We start from the raw sequence: 6,000 nt of genomic DNA, 5'->3' as shown, positions 1-6,000 counted from the left end.
GTAATTGTAATGCATACATGTAAGGATAACCTGACCCCCTTGCTGTACAGTGGAAAAAAAAATAATAGCAGCTTTGAGAATAAATTATTGATATATGCAGCAGCATAGATGGTTCTTATAAATATAGTGCTGAGGGGGAAAAAGTCAGACATAAATAAGTACAGAATTATATGATGTCATTTACTTGAAGTTTTTTTTAATTTTATTGAGCTATAATTGACATGCGTAAGTTTAAGATGTATAATAACTTGATACAGTTATTGAATGTTACATATATTGTGAAATGATTACAATGTTAGTTAACACATTACCTCACATGATCATAATTATGTTAATCCATTACCTCACATAATTATAATTTTTTTTTTCTTTCTAGGGCTGTGCCTGAGGTATATGAAAGTTCCTGGGCTAGGCGTCAAATCAGAGGGGCAGCTGCTGGACTAGGCCACAGCCGCAGCAACAGTGGATCTGAGTTGCATTTGTGACCAACACTGCAGCTTGCAGCAACACTGGCTCCTTAACCCACTGAGCAAGGCCAGGGATCAAACCAGTGTCCATGTCAGGCTTCTAACCTGCTGAACCACGACAGGAACTCCTATAATTTTTTCCATTAAGTTTTAACTAAAAAGAAGCAACGTTAATCTCTGGTGTTAAAAGTCAGGATAGTGAGTGGAAATGACTGGGAAGGATATGAGGCAGAATTCTGTGAAATTGTAATATTAGGGTCCATCATAGGAGATATGTAACTTATAAAAATTTAATTTATAAGTGTACAAAATGGGTAATAAGAGGTTATTTGTTTTTTTATTTTTTTGGTCTTTTTTGGCATTTCTTGGGCTGCTCCCGCGGCATATGGAGGTTCCCAGGCTAGTGGTACAATCGGAGCTGCAGCCGCCGGCCTACGCCAGAGCCACAGCAACGCGGGATCCGAGCTGCATCTGCGACCTACACCACAGCTCACGGCAACGCCAGATCCTTAACCCACTGAGCAAGGCCAGGGATCGAACCTGCAACCTCATGGTACCTAGTTGGATTCGTTAACCACTGCGCCACGAAGGGAACTCCAATAACAGGTTATTTGTAAAAAATTCATGGAGTTGTCCACTCATGATTGGTTCATTTTTCTGGATGTATGTTTACTTCAATGTCAAGTTTACTTAAAAAAATATTCCCCAGGAGTTCCTGTTGTGGCTCAGCTATCACGAACCCAACTAGTATTCGTGGATGCAGGTTCGATCCCCGACCTTGCTCAGTGGGTTAAGGATCTGGCACTGCAGTGAGCTGTAGTGTAGGTAGCAGATGCGGCTCGGCTCTGGGGTTGCTGTGGCTGTGGCTAGGCCAGCAGCTATAGCTCTGACTCAACCCCTAGCCTGGGAACTTCCACATGCCACAGGTGCGGCACTAAAAAGAGAAAAAAAAAAAAAAGTCCCCATAGAGCAGTGGTTTTCCATTTATCAAACCCAAATACTGCGGCCCCTTTTATAACAAGTATTTTGTAATATCCTCTCTGCTGAAATGAAAGTTGTAGATAACTGTACATATTCCATGTACAATTAAATTTTTTCTTTTTAAAATAAAATTTTAATTTTAAATTAAAAAATCCATGTAGTGCCTTAGAAATATAAAGGAGAAGGAGAAACTTTATAATAAAATAATGTGGGGAGTTCCCTTCGTGGTTCAGAGGTTAAGGAATCCAACCAGGAACCATGAGGTTTTGGGTTCAATTCCTGGCCTCGCTCAGTGGGTTAAGGATCCGGCGTTGCCCTGAGCTGTGGTGTAGCTCACAGACACAGCTTGGATCTGGCATTGCTGTGGCCCTGGTGTAGGCAAGCGGCTACAGTTCTGATTAGACCCCTAGCCTGGGAACCTCCATATGCCGTGGGTTCAGCTCTAAAAAGACAAAAAGACAAAAAACAAAAAAAATAAAAAAAAAGTCTATTTCAGCTTATTGCTATTTGGTCAGGACTTCTCTGGGAGACATTGAGTACAACAGGTGCTTGCACCTAGTGTGAAAATCTCCAAGAAAGCAACATTTGCAAGTGCAGATGGCATCCAGGTAATGTACCAGCTAATTACTAGAGCACTGGTGATGGCATTTTCTGAAACAGTAAACAATCTGTGCTAACATTTTAAACAGAACACCGTGCAACCATCTTTTCATTTCCATAATAATGACATTCCTTTCAAATCTAGAGCATGTTAAAACTATGCAAAAATACATTGCTTTTACATATTGAAGATAATTTAGATTCTAGGCTTAGATCACTATAAACATACTTTACAGGTACATAAATGTCCAGTTTGATTTTTTTTTTTGGCATACACACAATTTATGGAAGTTCTTGAGCCAGGGATCAAATCTGAGCTGCAGTTGCCACCTACACCATAGCTGCAGACCATGCCAGATCCTTAACCTGCTGTGCCACAGCGGGAATTCCCTCTAGTTTGGTATTGAGGCAATCCATTGTCACACAGGATGGCCTTGTGCGTTGCAGCATGTCTAATATCCATGGCCCCTGACTATTAAATGCCAGGGTTGTCATTCACTGAGACAATCACAGACTTCCAATATTTCCCCAGGGGAAGGTTGCTTTGATAGAGAACCATCTGTGGAGAGAATGACTTCTATGCTAGAAGCCACTAGTGTTCTCATTCATGAAACCCTTGAAGATCTACCTACGTCAAAGAAATTTTTTATTTGCTGTTCCTGAGGCGTATTGACGTTCCTGGGCCAGTAGGGGTTGAACCTGTGCCACAGCAGCGCCTGAGCCATAGCAGTGACAACACTGAATCCTTAACCCACAGCACCACAAGAGAACTCCTGCATCAAAGTAATTTGATAGGCGGAACAATCTGAATAAACTCTGTCAGGTCTTCAAAGCTTCTCTACTCATTGCACTGCTGGTCTGTCCCAAATTAGGTCCCCTGGAGTCCCACTTTAATGAAGATTTGAGTGTTCTGTACTTGATGCTTGAGGTTAAGTCCATTAAGGAGATGAGCTGTGTTCCTAAACAGGTGAAAATTATGCTTGTAATGTCAAACTCTATCTCTACCTCTGCCCTAAGAGCTTCACTTCCCTTATAAACAAGACTCACCAGACATTTCAGAGCAGAGGGTCAACCTGTACAATCAAAGGTTGCATGAATCCATGATGGACAATCTCATTCCCTAAGTAGTGAAGACCTTATATGAAGATCTTCCGTCATAGATCACAGCAAACATTTGGGTGATAATTACATGCCAGGCTATATACTACTTTGTGTTAAGTACTTCACAGGTATCATCTCATAATAGTCTCACAACCGTATGATGTTGTCACTGTTATTATTCCTAGGGTTTTTGTTTGTTTTGTTTTGTTTTTGGCCATGCCTGTGGCATACAGAAGTTTCCAGTCCAGCAACTGAACCTGTGCCACAGCAGCAACCTGAGCCACTGCAGTGAAAACACCAGATTCTTAACCTGTGGAACCATACAAGAACTCCTATTATTCCTAGGTTTTGATGAGAAAGGAAACTGAGGCACAGAGAGGTTAAGTAACATTCTTATGGTTACACAGTTAATCAGCTTAAAAGCAGGGATTTGAACCCATGCATCTGATTCCAAAGCTGGAGCATTTAACTTTTATGATATTCTGCCTCCAAGTGGGGAGAAAACAGTTTGCCAAGAATCTGTCCCCTGAGCATAGAGAAACGGTACAGCCTTCCATCGGCTAAATGCCTTTTGGAATTCAACCTGCCTAGGGAGAAGTCCAATGACCTCCTGTATCAGCTTCAAATAACAGAAACCTGACTGGTAACTGTGAACAATAAGGATGTTTGTTGCTGCTTACTTAACATGTCATCCCAGGACTGATTAAATGGCTCAGTGATATCATTAAGTACTCTTGGCCTGACTGTCATCAGGGTATTAGCTTTTCTTTCTCATGTATGTTATCTCCTGGTCACAAGATGGCTGCTGCTGCTCCAACTGCACAAAAGAAAGGAAAGGGCAGAGGAGGAAAAAGGATTATTTATGGCTTTTTATTCTTTTTTTTTTTTTTTTGCTGTTCCTGCAGCATGTGGAATTTCCCTTGTCATAGCAGCAACCTGAACCCTGACTTTCTTTTGATTTTTATTAGCCATAACTGATTGACATGCCCACTGTTAAACCCACTATTAGAAAAGGGGATGGTACTACATGACTATCTTAGACAAATCATTATTCATTCCCTAGGATTCTATTGCCAGAGGGTTCCACTCATCACAAAATAAGGATTCTATTAGGAAAGAAAGGGAATGGCTGCTGTATTAGCTAGAGCTATCATAAGAAAATTCCATAGACTGGATGGCTCAAGCAACAGAAGACTGGAGGCTGGAAAGTCCAAAATCAAGGTCCAGCAGGGTTCAATTTCTTGGTGAAGACATTCTTCCTGTTTGGACTTTTTTTTTTTTTTTTTTTTTTGCTTTTGTCCTTTTAGGGCCGCACCCGTGGCAAATGGAGGTTCCCAGGCTAGGGGCCTAAACAGAGCTGTTGCTGCGGGCCTATGCCAGAGCCACAGCAATGCCAGATCCAAGCTGCATCTGTGACCTACACCACAGCTCCGGCAATGCCAGACCCTTAACCCACTGAGCAAGGCCAGGGATTGAACCTGCAACTTCATGGTTCCTAGTTGGATTCGTTTCCACCGTGCCATGATGGGAACTCCTGTTTGGACATCTTGCATCTTGCTCAGGTGGCCTTTTCCGAAGTGTGTGCTGGGAGAGAGAAGCAGCCAGGAAAAAGAACAAAACCTCTGGTATCTCTTCTCATAAATTAAACTGACAACACTTCTGACCTGAACCCAGCCAAAAGCCAGATTGGGATTTGAACCCACAGCTTTTTTTTCGTTTTTGTTTTTTTAAATTAGAACCACTCACCTGGTGTCTGTGCTTACTGAGGTTCAAGTTCTTTGTGTCTCAGCACAGAAGGAATTCAGCAAGAGACAAAGTGATAGGCAAGAAATAGATTTATGAAGATAGGACGATTGTGAGAGATACAAGTGGGCAGGCAAAGAAGCTCTGCCCCAAGGATCAGGTGGCCACAAGAAAGTGGGGAGGGGGAAGAGACTGCCTTCTTCCTCGTGGAGTAGACGTCAGGCTTACATCATTAGGTCCTCCTCCATATCCAGTAAGAGAATATTTGACCCTATGAAGTCAAACTAGGACTGTCATGATGCTTATTCAAATCAGCAGTAGGGTGGTAATGTACGCTAAAATGTTGAATCATCTTAGGTTTCCATATAATGAGAATCTCCTTCTTTGGAATGTCATTTTCCCCTTAAATTCCTGTCCTTGATCCTAAGGATCATTATCTTGATGAACTTGAATGCAGGCCTCATTTTATCTTTCACTTAATGATCTGGGGCACATCTTGTGCTTTTACTTATAGCTTTATAGTTACACAAGTCTGCTTCATTCCAAGATATTCTGACGGATTTCTTGAGTGAGTATTAACTCACAGTGGTCTCTCAAATTTCCCTAGGTTTCCCATTCTATCTATGATCCCCTACATACTACCTGTGCAACTATCCTACACTATCCCTATCATAAAGGCACTAATTCCATCCTGAGGGCCCCACCCTCCTGACCTCACCTAACCCTAATTACCTCCCAAAGGCATCAGCTCCAAATACCATCACATTTGGGGGTTAGGGCTCTGACATGAATTTTGGGGGACACACACACATTCAGCCCATGACAGCTTTGTTCCTCTCCAATTCCAGCCTGATTTTCCAGCCTCCCTGTTCAGTACATGAGCTTTCTGAAATCTCTCCTAAAATCCCATATCAAAAATTGTATCAGCCAGAGTTGTTTCTATGGCTTAAAAAGATTCCTAATTTTTACACCCTTTGCAGAGTAGCTGCCAAGTGGGCCATTAACCATATCTGCCATTCCTTCTCTATGGGATGATTAGGTGGTTCCAGCTTGAGCAGCAGACTGAGAATTATGTTGGTGGCAGGGGACACCAAAGTTGTGATTATGA

Source organism: Phacochoerus africanus, chromosome 1 (genome assembly GCF_016906955.1).
Source record: "Phacochoerus africanus isolate WHEZ1 chromosome 1, ROS_Pafr_v1, whole genome shotgun sequence".
NCBI classification, from domain to species: domain Eukaryota; kingdom Metazoa; phylum Chordata; class Mammalia; order Artiodactyla; family Suidae; genus Phacochoerus; species Phacochoerus africanus.
This window is presented reverse-complemented; position numbering follows the sequence as displayed.